Source organism: Cimex lectularius, unplaced genomic scaffold, assembly GCF_000648675.2.
Source record: "Cimex lectularius strain Harlan isolate CLEC.00 unplaced genomic scaffold, Clec_2.1 scaffold44, whole genome shotgun sequence".
NCBI lineage: Eukaryota > Metazoa > Arthropoda > Insecta > Hemiptera > Cimicidae > Cimex > Cimex lectularius.
Genome location: NW_019392639.1, coordinates 267,049 through 277,298, shown reverse-complemented (window position 1 = coordinate 277,298; position 10,250 = coordinate 267,049). Strand labels below are relative to the sequence as shown.

The following is a 10,250-nucleotide window of genomic DNA, read 5'->3' as shown; positions in this document are numbered from 1 at the left end:
TTGTTTGTTCGTGTGTTTTTATCATTCACTCTTTCATTACTTAAAGCTGTAATTTATGTGTAGTAAGAAAATACTGTAAAAGTATGTAGTGAAGTCCACGAGGTGATTAAACACTTTGTATTTGAGTACCATTTTAAACTTGAGTTAACTATGTAGTTAAATGTAACATTAATCTGTTTTCCATTTGTAGGGCTTTTTTAGTCAAAAGGAACTATAAGTTCCTTCATTTTTTTTTAGCATATAATTAGCAGGATATTATCAAAACGGCGTTTTTCTTTAATAATTTACACTAGTGTTTGCAAAGTGTTTTTTGTAAAAAGAATATTCGGAATATATCGACGAAATCGTTTTTGCCTTCAAAGTTAAATTGTATTGTTGTTTGCTTTCCTCTTTGTGTTTAAATTTTATATAATTTTTAGTGCCACTATTCGTTATGATCTGAATCTTACTTCATAGGCTAGCTTCGTAGCTTTTTTTGCTGATAATAATACAAACGTGTCCGACATTCTCGCCAATATCAGCGAAGAAAACTGGCTGTGCCGAACAGGGTGTGCCGAAGAAATAGAAATAACCCTGCCAGACCGTGGCAGGTTAAGAAAGAAGTCGGTCTCTGGTACGCTAAGAACGGTTCGAAAAGGGAAAAGGCCATACCGACAAGACTACGCATAGGTCATACAAGAATAACGCACGGGCACCTTCTGGCCGGAAAGCGACCGCGTAGGTGCCCGTTATGTAAGGATAGGATAACGGTCGAGCACCTCTTCAATTGTAGAAGGCTTGATGTACAATATATAGACAATATTTTGGCATATCATCGGACCTGTGCGTAGTCTTGGGGCACGTCAGTGGGCACAGATCGCTGTTCCGGTACCTCAGGGCTATAAGGATTTTTAAATATATATAGATTTGTTATGTGTGTTTGTATTGTGCCTGTGTTTGACTTTATGTAAATTTATTGGAATGAATGTAATTTATTAGCGTGAAAAGAAGGGGTGATTTAACCCCGCCTCGAGGAATAACGAGTACTCTGGGGTGAGTTTATGACGTCTGGAGAGTAAAAGTAATTTATTAGGGTGAAAGGAATGGAGCAGCTCATTACCCCGCCCCGAGGAATAACGAGTACCCTGGGGTGGGTATGACGTCTAGAGAGTGAAAGTAATTTATTAGCGTGAAAGGAATGAGGCAGCTTATTACCCCGCCCCGAGGAATAACGAGTACTCTGGGGTGGGTGTTTGACGTCTAGAGAGTGAAAGTAATTTATTAGCGTGAAAGGAATGGGGCAGCTTATTACACCGCCCCGAGGTCTGGGGTGAATGTATAACGTCTGGAGAGTAAAAGAAATTTATTAGCGTGAAAGGTAGGGGTTGCTTTTCACCCCGCCCCGAGAAATATCNACACTGGAGTGAGTGTATGACGTCTGGGGAGTAAAAGTAATTTATTAGAGTGAAAGGAAGGAGTTGCTTACAACCCCGCTCCGAAGAATATCAAGTACTCTGGGGGAGTGAATGTGACCTGACATCTATGTTTGTCGTGATGTATATATATGTATTGCATGTTTTGTTTCTATTCTGTACTTGACAACCTGAGGTACAAACGAGAGACTAGCATTCTAGGATATCAACGTAGTTTATATTTGAAATCAGGGAGTCAATGCCAGATCGAGACGCTCAAATGGCTGTAGTTTAAAAAAAATAAGCGCAAAAGAAGAGAAAAAGAAAGAAAACATGCAGAGGGCCTCAGCTGTTTGTCGGCCCATAAACTTCTCACTTTATTATTATTAGAACGATAGTCGAACTGCTGACTTCATTCTGCGGACCCAGCCGGCAAATGTGTAGACTCGAAGCAGCATAAACAAGCATTTTCAGACATTGAAGGAACAAGAATCAGCTGAACATGTCCTCTGTTGTGTGAAGGCCTATGCAAGTTGGTCATGGGAGAGGAAAAACCATTATTTGAATGATACACAGAGGAGACGTTAGCAGAATTTTGGGATCTGGTAAAAAGCTTCAAGCTCAGCAGAGAGTTCTAGATAATAGTGGCGTATGTACAATAGATGAATATTGGTCGCTGTACACAAGGTCGTAATGAAGCGTTTCATGTCATTTTTCCACAAAAACACTATTACAACTTTAAGAAAAGATTGAAACTGTGAACAGGACGATACCGCGGATGTTCGTACTTGCACAAAAACAAATACTAGCGCGGTGGTTTAAAGGGCAAGATTTGTAAGGTGTGCAATCAACTGTCTGTATTTTAATCGATGAATAATTTATTTTCAGTCTGGTTTTGCATATTCCATAGCAAAGGGTTGAGTGTATGACGTCTGGAGAGTAAAAGTAATTTATTAGCGTGAAAGGAAGGGGCTGCCTCGAGGAATATCGAGTACTCTGGAGGAGTGAATGTCATCAGACATCTATGTTTGTGGTATATATGACATATTGTATTTTTGTTTCTATTCTGTATTTGACAACCTGAGGTACAAACGAGAGACTAGCATTCTAGATAGAATATAAAGTAGTATATATTCGAAATCAGAGAGTCAGTAACTAGATCGAGACGCTCAAATGGCTGCAGTTTAAAACCAAATATGCGCGAAAGAAGAGAAAAGAAGGAAAACACACAGAGGGCCGGTGATGACTCAGCTGTTTGTCGGCCCATAAACTTTATTATTATTATCACCCAAGAAATATTTTTTTATATAGTTAATTAAATGTTTTGCCATTTCTGTAAATTAAAATACGGTCAATTATGACTACAAAATGTGTATTGGTTATTACAAATATTAGAAAAGGGAGTATTTGTATGTTTAAGCTACATATATTGAAAATTCAATTTGACCACTAAACATAAATGGATTTATACTGAGCTTTTTAGATTGATTTGATGTTGATTATGAAAGTCATCACTCTCCTTATATGAAAAATAAGCAGAGTAGGGCATAAATAAACTAATCTATTGTTTTGCATTTCTTTGATGAATAACAACTTAAAATAAATCTTCATATCAGCTTTTTTGTTATCTGGAGTTAGCAGTTTTGGTTTTTCAAGTTTAATTGATTCATTAGGATCTTTTCTGTTATTTTTTCCTTATCGTAATTTACATTTGTGTCCAAAGGTGTTTTTGTAAAAAGAATATTCAGAATTTATCGACCGGATCTTTTTGCCTTCAATGAAAAACCTGGAACACCGAAATGGAAAATAAGTTACCATTATCATTATAAATTGTGCTTTTTAATAAAGCGGTTCGAATGAACACACACAAAAAAAGGATCCCAACGCAATATTTCCACTTCCAAGTCATTGGCACGCAAATAATTCCGTGAGAGGTCGGTTTGCTTTTTTAACTCAAAAAGAGACTAGCGTTTATTTAGGAGACCGCGCTCAATAAAGATATAAAATCCTTAAAAGGGTAGAAATGAAAAGAACTTTTTAATAATTCACCTATTCCCTTTCATCAGACGTTTGCGGGCTATCAAATCTGACATCACCTCCCTGTCTATTCATGCTCCTCGCCCTCATTAGGACAGCAGATCCTTTGATATCCTTTGAAAATATTCCAGACAGTTTTTTGTTTGTTTTTCTACGTTTAGAATGATATTTATTATTCTTTACCCACGCCTTCGTTTCTTCAAAACCATCAAAATAGAATAGGTATAGAAATGTGCTTATTTATTCCATTGAATTAATATCTCAATTATCTGTATTAATTCAAAATATACTTCGGAAAACAATAATTGGGTTCAATAAATCAACTATACAAAATAAAGAAAAAGAACAAAAAAATAATGAAGAAGAAGAAGAAATGAGTTTATATTTGCAAAACTCATAAGAGTCAGGAAAGAAGCATTGGGCAAACAGGTTGAATTTTTTTCTTTAAATTTGCTATTCTACTTCCTTCCTTATTTATTTACAGGTGACTTAACAATTTAATTAGATTGTTACAGTTTCTACTTCTAGCTTGATAATCTTCGCATTCCTTTTCACTCGCTGCTAAGACTGAAAATCCTATCGTAAATAAAATTTGCTCGATATTATTTCAATTTTTTCAAAGGGTATGAACTTTTAAAGGACAAAATTAATTGTACCCGGCTTTGTTATAAGTTGCCGAAGAACTTTGAAGTAATTAATAAGGCCAGAGTAAGCCAGAAGGGAAATAGGGTTCACGCTAAGCTCAAGTTGTAGGGTCAATCTCTCCTTAATTAAGTCGGCGAATATTTCAATTTTCCTACTTATGCTAAACGTGCTAAAGCTAGATTTTTCGTGACGGCAATATATCATTTAGGATGTTATGGCACACACTATATATCCTACGAAACTTCCCAAATATATCTATACATGAATCAACTTTTTATCGTTGTTAATTGAAAATTGAAAGAAGACTTAAATAACTCTAAATTTAAAAAAANCCTGAAGATGATCTCAATAAAGATCGAAACGTAGGCAAGATAAAGAAAATGTTTTTCTGAAACCTACATCACACCCGACCGCATCTCACGATTTCTAAATAAATATCGATTAAGGGTCACTAATAACCACACACGTAAGAAATAATCAAACTATCAAATAGCGTTTTTTCGTCAAATTAGCCTTTTTTCCCCGTTAAATTAACACATGTTTTGTTCAAATTAACTCTTTTAAATGTCAAACTTTTTACATTTCCAATTAACACATTTTGCTTACAAATCAATTACTCAAATCATTTAAAAATTAACTACTTTTACATTCAAAGTAATAGTTTCTAACTTTAAATTAACTGAATTTAATTTCAAATTACAAAAAAAAAAAAGAAAAAACCTACGAGATGGTAGGAAAGAACTCTAGATTGTATGAAATGTAAGCAGATAAATTAAAACCCCTGCATTTGAAAAAGTTAAAATAATTGGGTCTTAAATATCGTATAAAAGTTAATTGGGATTAAAATTAAAAATTATATAATTGGTCAAGCGGACCACGAAATTAGTGAATTAAAAATTATATAAAAATAACTCAAATTCTTTAAATTTGCGGTAGATTCGATACCAAACGAGTCTAGTTTACTAGGCTAGAGTCTCATTCGTTATCAGAACTAACCAGACAAATCGTTCCACAAACTAAGTTCCATGCACCCACTGAATCAATCTGTCAATCATTCCAATGTCCTGTTCAGGTTTCCCGTTTTGAGTCAAATTAAGCCCCAGGCTTCATATCTGGTGGTGCACATCCATCAATTCCTTCAAGTTTCAGCTTTGCAACCATACTTTCCCAGGAAACTGAAAGCTTTGGTTCATCAAAGGATCATCAGCGGATTTCTTGATGGAATCATTTATGATTAGAACTGGTCCTGGGCGTTCGTTCCGTTACCTTGCCACCCCTGCCCCCTGGACACTGGATCTGCCATCCCTCGGATCGGTAGACATCACTTAAGAGTTGTTAGTCCAAAATAACTATTCCTGATAATTTCATTGCCTCCACAACCCATGGTTTTCTGCCTTAATAAAAACCTAATAACATTTATCAAATAATACATTACAATTAATTAAGGTTTTTAGTTGAGACAAAAAAGTCAGTGTCACGAGCGGGATTCGAACCCACGATCTTCGGCTAGATACGCCGTTGCTCTACCACCTGAGCTATCGTGACCTCGATCCACTCGGACATCAACTTCCCATCTCAACCCCACCTTATGAATGGCAAAAAGGAGGGAAAACTCATAAGGTGGGGTTGAGATAGTGTTGATCGTGGGTTCGAATCCTGCTCGTGCCATTAACTTTTTTTCATCTCAATTAAAAACCTTAATTAATTGTAATGTATTAATTGGTCAAGCGGACCACGAAATTAGTGAATTTAATTTATCAAATTAATTTATTTATTAACATTCAATTAATTAAGGTTTTTAGTTGAGATAAACAGTGTCACGAGCGAGATTCGAACCCACGATCTTCGGCTAGATACGCCGCTGTTCTACCACTTGAGCTATCGTGACGTCGATCCACTCGGACACTAACTTCCCAGCTCAACCCCACCTTTTGAATTTAGTCAGAACAGGTCAGAAATTAACGACAGAAATGTATTGGTCTGATTTAATTAATGCGTATTTAAGAATAAAAACACGTGTAAACAAAAAACAGGTGTTAAATGGTGGTTACCATGCTGCCATATTGGTTACCTACGCCCTAACGGATAGCATCGTGACTACATTTTCGACCTTACATCTAACATTGGCTTTGGCCTGTTAGATCGAGCAGTGTTAACTAGCCGATTCTTACAAGTCTAAGCCATTTTTCTCGATCTAGCACGACTTAACAGTTAACAGGGTTAACAAAAAGATCGTGAATACCCTTAATATTGGTGAAATATTGCTTTTGTTGTCATACAAGCTGTCATACCCTTAAAATATTGTTTTATTTTTCACAAATTGTTCTTAAATAAAAGTTGAATAGTCGAAATGATGTTAGTTGAAAAGTTGGTTTTGTTAAAAAGCTGTCATACCTTTAAAAAATTGTTTTATTTTTCACTTTTTTCTTAAATAAAATCTGAATATACCTATTAGTGTTCAAGATTAGGATAAACGATTTATAAAATCATTTATATTATTATAGAACTAGTAGACACCCGTCTGTAATTGATTAAACTGTGCACTCTGGGTCGTTCATCCATTTTCTACAACGTGTCATGCTTGTTTGTTGAGGTTATTGTGAAAGAAAGTTGATTGTTTGTCATGGTCTCCGAAAGGTCTTATATGTCTTTTTTTGCCTGTCTGACCTATGTATTTGTTAATTTTTTAGTATTTCTCTCTTTTCACTATATTTTGTATTTTAATTTGTAATTATGTACTTTTCCATGTTTAATCAGTAACAAATTGAATTTTAACATGTTGCATGATGTATCTATTATGAATGAGAGTGTAAGGACAATTCAGAAATTAACAAAAGAAATGTATTGATCTGATTTAATTAAGGCGTATTTATGAATAAAAATACGTGTAAACAAAAAAAAAGCTGTTAAATTCATGGCTGCCATTTTGGTTACCTACGCCCTAACGGATAGCAATGTGACTACATTTTCGACCTAACATCTAACATTGGCCCCTGCCTGTTAGATCGAGCAATGTTAACTATCTGATTCTTACAAGTCTACGTCATCATTTTTCTCGATCTTAAAGGACCTAACAGACTTAACAGGGTTAACACAAAGATCGTGAATACCCCTAATTCCCCCCCCCCCAAGATTGTTATCCGTTTTTATCGCATTAGGGTGAAACATCCTTCACAGTAATCATTCTTCTTGTAATTCCGAAAAATCGTCCCTATACAAATTTTATTGAAGTTAATTTAACTTAAAATCCGAGCGAAGTGTCGTATAAAAAGCCATTAGCCGACAACGGCTCTTGTTGAATAATGAATCTCAACGTTTGTAATGCCTAATTGCCGAGTCGTCGTTGCCCATTTCGCCCCCCCCGTCTGATGGGCAAAGTCTTGCATTACCTAAGCAATAATAAAGAAAAGACAATAAAGGCGTTTTATTTAATCTTAAACAAAGTGGTACAGCGCCTTAAGAAGGCAATGGACAGATATTTAAAGAAGATAACATTTATCGCCAACCTCGTTTCGCCTCTCTTCAGTCAACACCACCGCTTTCCTAATCTCAGCGCGGAATTACGCCCGTGTTTGTTGAACACTGACTAAGGGATCGCAAACATAAAAGGGCGAATAAAAACGACGAGGAATTTTTATGCCCTGCTATTTCAATCTATGGTTTTAATAAGTTCCGGAGATAAGAGGCATAATTGAGCAATTATCTTGCTTTTTAAGCTCACTTCTCGACAACGAACGTGGTTTAAACTGTTCGATTTTTTATGAGATGCTATTTCTACATTTATTTATTAAATAAATTTTGTATGTTTATTATGCATTTTTAATCGCAACAAGCAAATGTGATAATTGAAACAAGAAGACTATACCTTGTTACACATGATGGAAAAAAGATAATAATCGATTTTTGGACAAAGGTTATTAATAGCCCTATCTGTCGGTTTCTGAGGTAAACTGTCTATATTTAAAAATAATAAGATGGAATAATTTTGGAGGGAAAAAAGATGATAGAATGAATAATCCAATCTATTGTTTTCTGAGGTACGATTCCGAGACTATACAGGTTCACCTACGATTATTTTGGATGCGAATTCTGACGAAATTTTGTTCTGATGAGTTTGTCTGAACCAAAAAATACTTGTTTTTCAATGAGAGTGTTTATTTTGGCAGCGAAGTGCATGTCAGAACACGCGCGATGTAGTCATAACCATTCGAAAGTTCATACCAGTTTGATTTTTTCGTGCGTTCTGGCGTTCAATTTAGACAGTGTTGGTATTTCACCATGGATAAACTGATTAGTCTAGAGAATCCGTGTTTGTGGGACATGAACGACAAAAAATATCACAATAGAGATATTTCTAGGCAAAAGTGGGAGAAAATTTCATGAAATGTATTAATTAACTAACTGTATTAAATATTCTAATGAATAATTCCTTTTATCTAATGTTTTTTGTTGATATGAAAAATGAGTGACTCGAGCGGGATTCGTACCCACGACCGTACCGCTGCTCTAACCACTTGAGACCATCAGCCAACTTATAACCAAGCTTGACCAACTTCCCATCTCAAAAAATGGAATTCCATTGAAAAATGGCAAAAAGGAGGGAAAATTCAAAAGGTGGGGTTGAGATGGGAAGTTAGTGTCCGAGTGGATCGAAGTCACGATAGCTCAGGTGGTGGAGTAGTCGCGTATCTAGCCGAAGATCGTGGGTTCGAATCCCGCTTGTGACACATTTTTTATCTCAGCCAAAAACCTTAATTAACTGAAAAGAATTTATTTGGTCCCGCGGACCACGAAACCTAATAAAACTTAACCATATGCTGCTAAATACGCCGTTGCTCTACCACTTGTGCTATCGTGACTGCGATCCACTCGGACACTAAGTTCCCATCTCAACCCCACCTTTTGAATTTTGGCAAAAAGGAGGGAAAATTGAAAAGGTGGGGTTGAGGTGGGAAGTTAGTGTCCGAGTGGATCGAAGTCACGATAGCTCAAGTGGTAGAGCAACGGCGTAACTAGCCGTAGTTCGTGGGTTCGAATCCCGCTCGTGACACTGACTTTTTTAATCTCAACCAATACCTAAGATCAGATTAATTAATTGAAATTTTTTGTTTTTTTAAAATTAAGCTTTCACATTGGCTTCGATGGAATTATTGGATGTTTTTTGTTTTTAAAAGACATATATTTATTATTTTTATAAGTGATTATTACGATGATTTAACAAAAGAAAAATGACCAAAAGGAGGGAAAATTCAAAAGTTGGGGTTGAGATGGGAAGTTAGTGTCCTAGTGGATTTAGTCGAGCAGCGGCGTATCTAACCGAAGATTGGGTTCGAATCCCGCTCGTGACACTGACTCTTTTATCTCGACTAAAAACCTTAACTAATTGTAAAATATGTAATAACAATTTATTTCGATATAATCCAAAATTATGAATTTTTAAGAGAACAAAACAGTTATAAGAGAAAAGCTTTATGCTAATTGAATTCAAATTGTGTATTTTTTATCATAAAAATTCTTATTTAGCGGTTCAAAAGGTGCTTAAAATGATTGTGAATAACGTTTTAGATAAAATTCAAAAGGTGGGGTTGAGATGGGAAGTTAGTGTCCCAGTGGATCCATATAATCTATATTTTTAAATGTTTAAGTTAGCTAGAACAGAGATGGATTGTATTTTGTAAGACACGTTCTTGAATGGAATGCCGTAAGAAAAGAATTTTTTCGTTATTACAATTCTTGTGTTTTTACCGTTTCAAACGGGAGTAAAATATTTCCGTTCTGTAATGAAATCGAATCAGCGGAAAAATATTAGACGGTCAAAAAACCTATGCGGTCTGAAAATTGGAATACCAAATTAAAAATAGACGGACCGCATCACCGTTTCTCGACACCGATACACGACGGAATCGGAAAGAAAAGGAACAAGTGGCCTAATTTTTCGTAAGAGAGTAAATCACCGTGACGTCCATTTTCTAAATAGACAGACATTCCAGATGACATTTCTTGAATGGAAATGTATATAACATTACGTACTGAAACGTGCAATGTTCTTTCTCCAGTCGAATGTAATTAACGAAAAATAAATTAATTATACAGTAAAGAGACTTTTTATTATATATTCAGTGCACTGATTCGTTGTTATTCGGTCTTCATTTAGGAAGAAAAGGAATTAATTGCGTT

At 35.5% G+C, this 10,250-nt stretch overlaps 1 non-coding gene across 1 annotated transcript; it reads left to right on the top strand.

Moving 5' to 3' along the window:
* The first annotated feature begins 9,050 nt into the window (after positions 1-9,050).
* On the top strand, positions 9,051-9,123 carry Trnav-aac. The gene has a single exon. It is a non-coding gene; the product is annotated as a tRNA-Val (tRNA).
* Positions 9,124-10,250: the final 1,127 nt, after the last annotated feature.